The sequence below is a fragment of the Drosophila biarmipes genome, unplaced genomic scaffold, assembly GCF_025231255.1.
Source record: "Drosophila biarmipes strain raj3 unplaced genomic scaffold, RU_DBia_V1.1 ptg000019l, whole genome shotgun sequence".
In the NCBI taxonomy this organism is placed as follows: Eukaryota; Metazoa; Arthropoda; class Insecta; order Diptera; family Drosophilidae; genus Drosophila; species Drosophila biarmipes.
This window is the reverse complement of record NW_026114537.1, coordinates 4,068,016-4,081,598: the sequence shown is the minus strand read 5'-3', so window position 1 is coordinate 4,081,598 and position 13,583 is coordinate 4,068,016.

Genomic DNA, 13,583 nt, shown 5'->3' with positions numbered 1-13,583 from the left:
AAGTCGTCCCAAGCGCTGCTGCATCCGTCTTTGATATTACTCATGCTTCTGCGCCATATAATAGCACGTGTAGGATGAGTGTCAGGCTGACGTCATTTACGGTGTTAATGGCAGTGCCAAGGTACTTGAACTCCTTGACCACTTCCAAGGAATAGCTGTCCGCTACCACATGGGAGTCTAGGCGCCGCGCCTCCCTGCATGTCGACAGCATATACTTCGTCTTGCCCTCGTTTACCGCCAAACCTACTTTTGCCGACTCTTTTTCGATAGCCGAAAATGCAGCAGTGACATCACGCTTGCTGCGGCTAATGATGTCAATATCATCGGCATACGCAAGAAGCTGGACACTTTTGTAAAAAATAGTGCCAGATCGATGTACACCGGCACAGACATGGTGGCATATTGGCGTTCCCTCGTCGGGCTATCGAATGCAGCTTTATAATCGACAAAGAGATGGTGTGTGTCAATGTTATTCTCGTGGGTTTTTTCCAGGATTTGGCGTAATGTGAAGATCTGGTCTATGGTGGACTTACCAGGTCTGAAGCCGCACTGATAAGGTCCGATCAGTGTGCTGGTATACGGCTTCAGTAGTTCATATATTACGCTCGATAGGACCCTGTATGAGATGGTAATCAGGCTGATTCCCCGGTAGTTGGCGCATATCGTCGGGTCACCTTTCTTCAGAACGGGACAAAGGACGCTGAGATTTCAATCGTTGGGCATGCTTTCTTCTAGCCATTTTGCACAAGAGCTGATGCATGCACCTTATCAGCTCTTCGCCGCAGACCTTGAACAACTCTGCAGGCAGTCCATCAGCACCGGCTGCTTTGTTGTTCTTGAGCCTCGTTATAGCAACTCGGACTTCGTCATGGTTAGGTAGTGGTATATCCACATTGTCGTCGATTGGTGGTATCGGGCTGATTCGTCCAATGGTGGGATTGGTGCCGTCATCGCCTGCTAGCAGCTTGGAGAAATGCTCCCTTCATAACCTCAGCGTGCACTGCGTATCCGTAACCAGATTTCCATTTTCATCCCGACAGTTAGAGGCTCCGGTCTTGAAACCTTGTGTCAGACGGTTGACTTGTTGCTAGAATTTTCAAACATCATTCCTGTCTTGAAACACCTCAAGTTCCTCGCATTCTCGCTTTTCTTGCTCCCCGTTTTTTCCGTCAGAAAATCTGAGAGATCCGAGAGATCCGAGAGGTGAGTGGAGTATGCTATTGCTGTCCGTTGTGATCGCAGCCTAGTGACGTCAAGCTTTCGTTGCGTGATGGGGCGAATGTTTTTCGCTCGGCATAGCCGTATGCGTATCTTGGCTGCGACAAGATAGTGGTCCAAGTCAATGTTGACTTCTTAAAAATTTAAAAATTTATTTTCCCAATATTAAAAGATAATATGTCAAAAAGCCCCAAAGCTATAATTTGTTTCACATTATTTTCCACCAATTATCCAATCGTTCTAATGACAGCTATATGATATAGTCGTCCGATTTTAATAATATTTAATTCGAAATTCAGAACTAATTAAAAAATGCTATTTTCAAGCTTATAAGGTTATATGTTAAAAACACAAAGGATATAATTCTTATTTCATGTTTTCCTACCAATTTTCCAATTGTTCATATGGCAGCTATATGATATGGTCGTCCGATTCTGAAAAAATGTAATTCGAAATTCAAAACCAAATAAAAAATGTTATTGCCAAGCGTAGAAGGTTAAAAGTTAAAAAACACCGAAGATATAATCTTTCAATATTATTTTACCACTAATTTTCCGATTGTTACTATGGGAGCTATATGATACAGATTATGATAAAATTTAATTCGAAATTCAAAACTAAATAAAAAATGTTATATCCAAGCTTAGAAAGGTATATGTTGAAAAACACGAAAGATATAATTTATATCGACTTATATACTACCTGCAATAGAAAGAAGACTTTTGGGAAAGTTTCAGCCCGATAGCTTTAAAACTGAGAGACTAGTTTGCGTAGAAACGTACGGACAGACGGACGGACAGACGGACAAGCGGACATGGCTAGATCGACTGGTCTTGTGACGGAAACGTCTCCTTCACTGCGTTGCAAACATCTGACTGAAATCATTATACCCTCTGCAAGGGTATAAAAAGGAATATATAACTAAAGGATTATTTCTCAGTGTTAACTAGGAATGTATTAATATTGTCCAAAAATATGTTCTTGTCTAGACGTGAGAAAACAATAACTGTGGGAAAATTTATACGCAAGGTGTCAATATATAATTTATCTTTCTCCACAGCTATGGATAGGCATGCTTTTGCTAGTAAATATTGAATTCTTACCTTAAAGTGTGGATCATTGTCTTAGGTTCTTTCTAATACCTGGGTAGTGATCATGATGCACGGATATATACATTTACTAGTGAGGGCAAAAAGTGAGATGAATTTTCAATTTAAAATTCGCGGGCTTAAGATGACGGAATAGTTATTTTTTTGCTTTCGATCAGTTGAGCGGAGAAGTGCCATCAAATTTTGTTTGCGAAGTGTAATTTCGGCTGCGAAAACGTTGAAAATGTTACGGAAGGCATGGTGATTCTACCATGTCCCAAAAAAATGTTTATAAGTGGTACAAAGACTTCAAATAGGGTCGGGAACGTGTTGATGACTGGGAGCACCCCGGACGACCATCGACGTCAATAGATGACCAACACGTCAATGAGGTTAACGAATTTGTGATCAAATATCGTCGGTTGACTATTAGAGATCTTATTGATATGAAGGATCTGTGAAAACCATTTTGAAAGACGATTTCGGCCTACGAAAAGTCAAAACTCGTTTGGTACCGAAAACGCTTAATTTCATGCAAAAAAGTCATCTTGAGACTTGGATTTATGCTTACGACCCTGAAACAACAGACCAATCAAGGGAAAATAGCTCTAAGGCGATATTCACTAGGCTGTCTCGGGTCTGCTTTATAAAGCCGCTCATCTCAACCACCATTTCCTTGCAGAGTTAAGATCAATAAAATCTTTTACTCTGCCGGTTAATCCTGCACCTTTGACATGCATCATCGAATCTCAGAGCCTAACACAATTGTTAGGCTAAGCTTTGTAAATAACTACACACAGAACACTCGCATAAAATCACTGAAAAAGACAAAATCTCTCGTATCAAGCACGAAGTTCATCAACGACCACAGATATAAAAAGTAAACAAAGCTGTGCACGCTAAATCGAATTACATATTTAAAAAAAAAAAATAATAAAAAGTATAACAAGAGAGGAAGTTAACTTCTTTAAGCCGATGTTTTTATACCCTTGCAGTTGAAAAAAATAAACAATAATTTTATTAAATTGAATTCGAAATTCTTAAAAATTTATAAATGTATATTCCCAATATTATAAGATAATATGTCAAATAGCCCGAAAGCTATATGATATAGTCGCCCGTTTTAATAATATTTAATTCAAAATTCAGAACTAATTAAAAAATGTTATTTTCAAGCTTATAAAATTATATGTTAAACAAGAAAGAAAGTTAACTTCGGCAAGCCGAAGTTTTGTATACCCTTGCAGTTATAAAAATAATCAAGATTTTATTTAATTGAATTCGGAATTCTTAAAATTATTATTATTATTAGGTGGCGCTACAACCCGATTCGGGTTTTGGCCGACCTCAGCGTCTCCCAACACGCGCCTCTGCTCCTCGCGCTCCTTCTCCAATCGGAAATACCCAGTGCAGTCAGGTTCACCTCCACTTGGCCCTTCCATCGGAGGTCCTTCCCCTTCCTCGTCGTCCGTAGTCGACCCTCGCTTCAAACACCTTCTGAGCTGGAGATTCTTCATCCATACGCACAGGGTGGCCGAGCTAGCGCAGGCGTTGTATCGTGATGCGCCGGACCACGTCCACGTCCTCGTACAACTCGTACAGCTCGTGGTTCATCCGAATACGAAAGTCGTCCCAAGCGCTGCTGCATCCGTCTTTGATATTACTCATGCTTCTGCGCCATATAATAGCACGTGTAGGATGAGTGTCAGGCTGACGTCATTTACGGTGTTAATGGCAGTGCCAAGGTACTTGAACTCCTTGACCACTTCCAAGGAATAGCTGTCCGCTACCACATGGGAGTCTAGGCGCCGCGCCTCCCTGCATGTCGACAGCATATACTTCGTCTTGCCCTCGTTTACCGCCAAACCTACTTTTGCCGACTCTTTTTCGATAGCCGAAAATGCAGCAGTGACATCACGCTTGCTGCGGCTAATGATGTCAATATCATCGGCATACGCAAGAAGCTGGACACTTTTGTAAAAAATAGTGCCAGATCGATGTACACCGGCACAGACATGGTGGCATATTGGCGTTCCCTCGTCGGGCTATCGAATGCAGCTTTATAATCGACAAAGAGATGGTGTGTGTCAATGTTATTCTCGTGGGTTTTTTCCAGGATTTGGCGTAATGTGAAGATCTGGTCTATGGTGGACTTACCAGGTCTGAAGCCGCACTGATAAGGTCCGATCAGTGTGCTGGTATACGGCTTCAGTAGTTCATATATTACGCTCGATAGGACCCTGTATGAGATGGTAATCAGGCTGATTCCCCGGTAGTTGGCGCATATCGTCGGGTCACCTTTCTTCAGAACGGGACAAAGGACGCTGAGATTTCAATCGTTGGGCATGCTTTCTTCTAGCCATTTTGCACAAGAGCTGATGCATGCACCTTATCAGCTCTTCGCCGCAGACCTTGAACAACTCTGCAGGCAGTCCATCAGCACCGGCTGCTTTGTTGTTCTTGAGCCTCGTTATAGCAACTCGGACTTCGTCATGGTTAGGTAGTGGTATATCCACATTGTCGTCGATTGGTGGTATCGGGCTGATTCGTCCAATGGTGGGATTGGTGCCGTCATCGCCTGCTAGCAGCTTGGAGAAATGCTCCCTTCATAACCTCAGCGTGCACTGCGTATCCGTAACCAGATTTCCATTTTCATCCCGACAGTTAGAGGCTCCGGTCTTGAAACCTTGTGTCAGACGGTTGACTTGTTGCTCGAATTTTCAAACATCATTCCTGTCTTGAAACACCTCAAGTTCCTCGCATTCTCGCTTTTCTTGCTCCCCGTTTTTTCCGTCAGAAAATCTGAGAGATCCGAGAGATCCGAGAGGTGAGTGGAGTATGCTATTGCTGTCCGTTGTGATCGCAGCCTAGTGACGTCAAGCTTTCGTTGCGTGATGGGGCGAATGTTTTTCGCTCGGCATAGCCGTATGCGTATCTTGGCTGCGACAAGATAGTGGTCCAAGTCAATGTTGACTTCTTAAAAATTTAAAAATGTATTTTCCCAATATTAAAAGATAATATGTCAAAAAGCCCCAAAGCTATAATTTGTTTCACATTATTTTCCACCAATTATCCAATCGTTCTAATGACAGCTATATGATATAGTCGTCCGATTTTAATAATATTTAATTCGAAATTCAGAACTAATTAAAAAATGCTATTTTCAAGCTTATAAGTTTATATGTTAAAAACACAAAGGATATAATTCTTATTTCATGTTTTCCTACCAATTTTCCAATTGTTCATATGGCAGCTATATGATATGGTCGTCCGATTCTGAAAAAATGTAATTCGAAATTCAAAACCAAATAAAAAATGTTATTGCCAAGCGTAGAAGGTTAAAAGTTAAAAAACACCGAAGATATAATCTTTCAATATTATTTTACCACTAATTTTCCGATTGTTACTATGGGAGCTATATGATAAAGATTATGATAAAATTTAATTCGAAATTCAAAACTAAATAAAAAATGTTATATCCAAGCTTAGAAAGGTATATGTTGAAAAACACGAAAGATATAATTTATATCGACTTATATACTACCTGCAATAGAAAGAAGACTTTTGGGAAAGTTTCAGCCCGATAGCTTTAAAACTGAGAGACTAGTTTGCGTAGAAACGTACGGACAGACGGACAAGCGGACATGGCTAGATCGACTGGTCTTGTGACGGAAACGTCTCCTTCACTGCGTTGCAAACATCTGACTGAAATCATTATACCCTCTGCAAGGGTATAAAAAGGAATATATAACTAAAGGATTATTTCTCAGTGTTAACTAGGAATGTATTAATATTGTCCAAAAATATGTTCTTGCCTAGACGTGAGAAAACAATAACTGTGGGAAAATTTATACGCAAGGTGTCAATATATAATTTATCTTTCTCCACAGCTATGGATAGGCATGCTTTTGCTAGTAAATATTGGATTCTTACCTTAAAGTGTGGATCATTGTCTTAGGTTCTTTCTAATACCTGGGTAGTGATCATGATGCACGGATATATACATTTACTAGTGAGGGCAAAAAGTGAGATGAATTTTCAATTTAAAATTCGCGGGCTTAAGATGACGGAATAGTTATTTTTTTGCTTTCGATCAGTTGAGCGGAGAAGTGCCATCAAATTTTGTTTGCGAAGTGTAATTTCGGCTGCGAAAACGTTGAAAATGTTACGGAAGGCATGGTGATTCTACCATGTCCCAAAAAAATGTTTATAAGTGGTACAAAGACTTCAAATAGGGTCGGGAACGTGTTGATGACTGGGAGCACCCCGGACGACCATCGACGTCAATAGATGACCAACACGTCAATGAGGTTAACGAATTTGTTATCAAATATCGTCGGTTGACTATTAGAGATCTTATTGATATGAAGGATCTGTGAAAACCATTTTGAAAGACGATTTCGGCCTACGAAAAGTCAAAACTCGTTTGGTACCGAAAACGCCTAATTTCATGCAAAAAAGTCATCTTGAGACTTGGATTTATGCTTACGACCCTGAAACAACAGACCAATCAAGGGAAAATAGCTCTAAGGCGATATTCACTAGGCTGTCTCGGGTCTGCTTTATAAAGCCGCTCATCTCAACCACCATTTCCTTGCAGAGTTAAGATCAATAAAATCTTTTACTCTGCCGGTTAATCCTGCACCTTTGACATGCATCATCGAATCTCAGAGCCTAACACAATTGTTAGGCTAAGCTTTGTAAATAACTACACACAGAACACTCGCATAAAATCACTGAAAAAGACAAAATCTCTCGTATCAAGCACGAAGTTCATCAACGACCATAGATATAAAAAGTAAACAAAGCTGTGCACAACCGACGCTAAATCAAATTACATATATATAAAAAAAAAAAAAAGTATAACAAGAGAGGAAGTTAACTTCTTCAAGCCGATGTTTTTATACCCTTGCAGTTGAAAAAAATAATCAATAATTTTATTAAATTGAATTCGAAATTCTTAAAAATTTATAAATGTATATTCCCAATATTATAAGATAATATGTCAAATAGCCCGAAAGCTATATGATATAGTCGCCCGTTTTAATAATATTTAATTCGAAATTCAGAACTAATTAAAAAATGTTATTTTCAAGCTTATAAAATTATATGTTAAACAAGAAAGAAAGTTAACTTCGGTAAGCCGAAGTTTTGTATACCCTTGCAGTTATAAAAAATAATCAATAATTTTATTAAATTGAATTCGAAATTCTTAAAAATTTATAAATGCATATTCCCAATATTATAAGATAATATGTCAATTAGCCCGAAAGCTATATGATATAGTCGCCCGTTTTAATAATATTTAATTCGAAATTCAGAACTAATTAAAAAATGTTATTTTCAAGCTTATAAAATTATATGTTAAACAAGAAAGAAAGTTAACTTCGGCAAGCCGAAGTTTTGTATACCCTTGCAGTTGAAAAAAATAATCAATAATTTTATTAAATTGAATTCGAAATTCTTAAAAATTTATAAATGTATATTCCCAATATTATAAGATAATATGTCAAATAGCCCGAAAGCTATATGATATAGTCGCCCGTTTTAATAATATTTAATTCGAAATTCAGAACTAATTAAAAAATGTTATTTTCAAGCTTATAAAATTATATGTTAAACAAGAAAGAAAGTTAACTTCGGTAAGCCGAAGTTTTGTATACCCTTGCAGTTATAAAAAATAATCAATAATATTATTAAATTGAATTCGAAATTCTTAAAAATTTATAAATGCATATTCCCAATATTATAAGATAATATGTCAATTAGCCCGAAAGCTATATGATATAGTCGCCCGTTTTAATAATATTTAATTCGAAATTCAGAACTAATTAAAAAATGTTATTTTCAAGCTTATAAAATTATATGTTAAACAAGAAAGAAAGTTAACTTCGGCAAGCCGAAGTTTTGTATACCCTTGCAGTTGAAAAAAATAATCAATAATTTTATTAAATTGAATTCGAAATTCTTAAAAATTTATAAATGTATATTCCCAATATTATAAGATAATATGTCAATTAGCCCGAAAGCTATATGATATAGTCGCCCGTTTTAATAATATTTAATTCGAAATTCAGAACTAATTAAAAAATGTTATTTTCAAGCTTATAAAATTATATGTTAAACAAGAAAGAAAGTTAACTTCGGCAAGCCGAAGTTTTGTATACCCTTGCAGTTATAAAAATAATCAAGATTTTATTAAATTGAATTCGGAATTCTTAAAATTATTATTATTATTAGGTGGCACTACAACCCGATTCGGGTTTTGGCCGACCTCAGCGTCTCCCAACACGCGCCTCTGCTCCTCGCGCGCCTTCTCCAATCGGAAATACCCAGTGCAGTCAGGTTCTCCTTCACTTGGTCCTTCCATCGGAGCTTTGGTCCTCCCCTTCCTCGTCGTCCGTAGTCGACCCTCGCTTCAAACACCTTCTGAGCTGGAGATTCTTCATCCATACGCACAGGGTGGCCGAGCCAGCGCAGGCGTTGTATCGTGAAGCGCCGGACCACGTCCACGTCGTCGTACAACTCGTACAGCTCGTGGTTCATCCGAATACGAAAGTCGTCCCCAATCTGAACGGGACCAAAAACCTTGCGAAGAATTTTTCTCTCGAACACTGCAAGCGCTGCTGCATCCGTCTGTGATATACTCATGCTTCTGCGTCATATAATAGCACGGGTAGGATGAGTGTCTTGTAGAGTGTTAATTTTGTTCGGCGAGAGAGGTCTCTATTGCACATTTGCTTACTCAGACCAAAGTAGCACCTATTGGCAAGTGTGATTTTTCTCTTGATCTCCAGGCTGACGTCATTCACGGTGTTAATGGCAGTGCCAAGGTACGTGAACTCCTTCGAAGATATAGCTCTCCGCTACCACATGGGAGTCTAGGCGTCGCGCCTCCCTGCTTGTCGACAGCATATACTTCGTCTTGCCCTCGTTTACCACCAAATCTACTTTTGCCGACTCTTTTTCGATAGCCGAAAATGCAGCAGTGACATCACGCTTGCTGCGGCTAATGATGTCAATATCATCGGCATACGCAAGAAGCTGGACACTTTTGTAAAAAATAGTGCCAGATCGATGTACACCGGCACAGACATGGTGGCATATTGGCGTTCCCTCGTCGGGCTATCGAATGCAGCTTTATAATCGACAAAGAGATGGTGTGTGTCAATGTTATTCTCGTGGGTTTTTTCCAGAATTTGGCGTAATGTGAAGATCTGGTCTATGGTGGACTTACCAGGTCTGAAGCCGCACTGATAAGGTCCGATCAGTGTGCTGGTATACGGCTTCAGTCGTTCACATATTACGCTCGATAGGACCTTGTATGAGATGGTAATCAGGCTGATTCCCCGGTAGTTGGCGCATATCGTCGGGTCGCCTTTCTTCAGAACGGGGGACAAAGGACACTGAGATTCCAATCGTTGGGCATGCTTTCTTCTAGCCATTTTGCACAAGAGCTGATGCATGCACCTTATCAGCTCTTCGCCGCCGACTTTGAACAACTCTGCAGGCAGTCCATCAGCACCGGCTGCTTTGTTGTTTTTGAGCCTCGTTATAGCAACTCGGACCTCGTCATGGTTAGGTAGTGGTATATCCACATTGTCGTCGATTGGTGGTATCGGGCTGCTTCGTCCAATGGCGGGATTGGTGCCGTCATCGCCTGCGAGCAGCTTGGAAAAATGCTCCCTTCATAACCTCAGCGTGCACTGCGTATCCGTAACCAGATTTCCATTTTCATCCCGACAGTTAGATGCTCCGGTCTTGAAACCTTGTGTCAGACGGTTGACTTGTTGGTAGAATTTTCAAACATCATTCCTGTCTTGTTACACCTCAAGTTCCTCCCGTTTTTTCCGTCAGAAAAGTCGCCTCTCTTCTTCCTTTTCTTTCTGTAACGTTCCCACGTAGATCGCTGTGCGCTAGACTGCAGCGTTTTTCTGTGGGCGGCGTTTTTTGCTGCAGCTGCGACGCGACACTACTCGTCATACCATTGGTTCCGTGTGGGTGGGCGCTTGAACCCAATGGTTGTTTCAGCAGCAGCTCGCATGGAGTGGAATATGTGCGCCCAGAGTCCGCCGGCGTCAACAGGGAGAGGGATAGGTTGGTGGAGCAGATCCGAGAGGTGAGTGGAGTATGCTATTGCTGTCCGTTGTGATCGCAGCCAAGCTTTCGTTGCGTGATGGGGCGTATGTTTTTCGCTCAGCATAGCCGCATGAGTATCTTGGCTGCGACAAGATAGTGGTCCAAGTCAATGTTGACTTCTTAAAAATTTAAAAATGTATTTTCCCAATATTAAAAGATAATATGTCAAAAAGCCCCAAAGCTATAATTTGTTTCACATTATTTATAATTATCCAATCGTTCTAATGACAGCTATATGATATAGTCGACCGATTTTGATAAAATGTAATTCGAAATTCAAAACCAAATAAAAAATGTTATTTCCAAGCGTAGAAGGTTAAAAGTTAAAAAACACCGAAGATATAATCTTTCAATATTCTTTTACCACTAATTTTCCGATTGTTACTATGGGAGCTATATGATACAGTCGTCCAATTATGATAAAATTTAATTCGAAATTCAAAACTAATTAAAAAATGTTATATCCAAGCTTAGAAAGGTATATGTTGAAAAACACGAAAGATATAATTTTTTTTAATTGTTTCCCCTATAGTTCCTATGGGAGTTATAAGATATAGTTGACTGATCGAACTGGTTCCGACTTATATACTACCTGCAATAGAAAGAAGACTTTTGGAAAAGTTTCAGCCCGATAGCTTTAAAACTGAGAGACTAGTTTGCGTAGAAACGGACGGACAGACGGACAAGCGGACATGGCTAGATCGACTGGTCTTGTGACGGAAACGTCTCCTTCACTGCGTTGCAAACTTCTGACTTAAATCATTATACCCTCTGCAAGGGTATAAAAAGGAATATATAACTAAGGGATTATTTCTCAGTGTTAACTAGTGTTCTTGTCTAGACGTGAGAAAACAATGACTGTGGGAAAATTTAGACGCAAGGTGTCAATATATAATTTATCTTTCTCCACAGCTATGGATAGGCATGCTTTTGCTAGTATATATTGAATTCTTACCTTAAAGTGTGGATCATTGTCTTAGGTTCTTTCTAATACCTGGGTAGTGATCATGATGCACGGATATATACATATACTAGTGAGGGCAAAAAGTGAGGTGAATTTTCAATTTAAAATTCGCGGGCTTAAGATGACGGAATAGTTCTTTTTTTGCTTTCGATCAATTGAGCGGAGAAGTGCCATCAAATTTTGTTTGCGAAGTATAATTTCGGCTGCGAAAGCGTTGAAAATGTTTCGGAAGGCATGGTGATTCTACCATGTCCCAAAAAAATGTTTATAAGGTGTACAAAGACTTCAAATAAGGTCGGGAACGTGTGACTGGGAGCGCTCCGGACGACCATCGACCTCAATAGATGACCAACACGTCAATGAAGTGAACGAATTTGTGATCAAATATCGTCGGTTGACTATTAGAGATCTTATTGATATGAAGGATCTGTGAAAACCATTTTGAAAGACGATTTCGGCCTACGAAAAGTCAAAACTCGTTTGGTACCGATATTCAATAGGCTGCCTCGAGTCTGCTTCATAAAGCCGCTCATCTCAACCACAATTTCCTTGCAGAGTTAAAATCTTTTACTCTGCCGGTTAATCCTGCACCTTTGACATGCATCATCGAATCGCAGAGCCTACCACAATTGTTAGGCTAAGCTTTGTAAATAAATACACACAGAACACTCGCATAAAATCACTGAAAAAGACAAAATCTCTCGTATCAAGCACGTGCTTAGTGTCGTTGGGCAACTTGTTTTATAATGTTCGAAGTGCATCAACGACCATAGATATAAAAAGTAAACACAGCTGTGCACAAGCGACGCTAAATAAAATTACATATATATAAAAATAAAAATAAAAAAAAGTATAACAAGAAAGGAAGTTAACTTCTTCAAGCCGATGTTTTTATACCCTTGCAGTTTTAAAAAATAATCAATAATTTTATTAAATTGAATTCGAAATTCTTAAAAATTTATAAATGTATATTCCCAATATTATAAGATAATATGTCAAATAGCCCGAAAGCTATATAATACAGTCGTCCGATTTTAATAATATTTAATTCGAAATTCAAAACTAATTAAAAAATGTTATTTTCAAGCTTATAAAATTATATGTTAAACAAGAAAGGAAGTTAACTTCGGCAAGCCGAAGTTTTGTATACCCTTGCAGTTATAAAAAATAATCAATAATTTTATTAAATTGAATTCGGAATTCTTAAAATTATTATTATTATTAGGTGCACTACAACCCGATTCGGATTTTGGCCGACCTCAGCGTCTCCCAACACGCGCCTCTGCTCCTCGCGCGCCTTCTCCAATCGGAAATACCCAGTGCAGTCAGGTTCTCCTCCACTTGGTCCTTTCATCGGAGCTTTGGTCGTCCCCTTCCTCGTCGTCCGTAGTCGACCCTCGCTTCAAACACCTTCTGAGCTGGAGATTCTTCATCCATACGCACAGGGTGGCCGAGCCGGCGCAGGCGTTGTATCGTGATGCGCCGGACCACGTCCACGTCGTCGTACAACCCGTACAGCTCGTGGTTCATCCGAATACGAAAGTCGTCCCCAATCTGAACGGGACCAAAGACCTTGTGAAGAATTTTTCGAACACTGCAAGCGCTGCTGCATCCCTTTGTGATATTACTCAAGCTTCTGCGCCATATAATAGCACGGGTACGATGAGTGTCTTGTAGAGTGTTAATTTTGTTCGGCGAGAGAGGTCTCTATTGCACATTTGCTTTCTCAGACCAAAGTAGGACCTATTGGCAAGTGTGATTCTTCGCTTGATCTCCAGGCTGACGTCATTCACGGTGTTAATGGCAGTGCCACGGTACGTGAACTCCTTGACCACTTCGAAGGTATAGCTGTCCGCTACCACATGGGAGTCTAGGCGCTGCGCCTCCCTGCTTGTCGACAGCATATACTTCGTCTTGCTCTCGTTTACCGCCAAACCTACTTTTGCCGACTCGATAGCCGAAAATGCAGCAGTGACATCACGCTTGCTGCGGCTAATGATGTCAATATCATCGGCATACGCAAGAAGCTGGACACTTTTGTAAAAAATAGTGCCAGATCGATGTACACCGGCACAGACATGGTGGCATATTGGCGTTCCCTCGTCGGGCTATCGAATGCAGCTTTATAATAGACAAAGAGATGGTGTGTGTCAATTTTATTCTCGTGGGTTTTT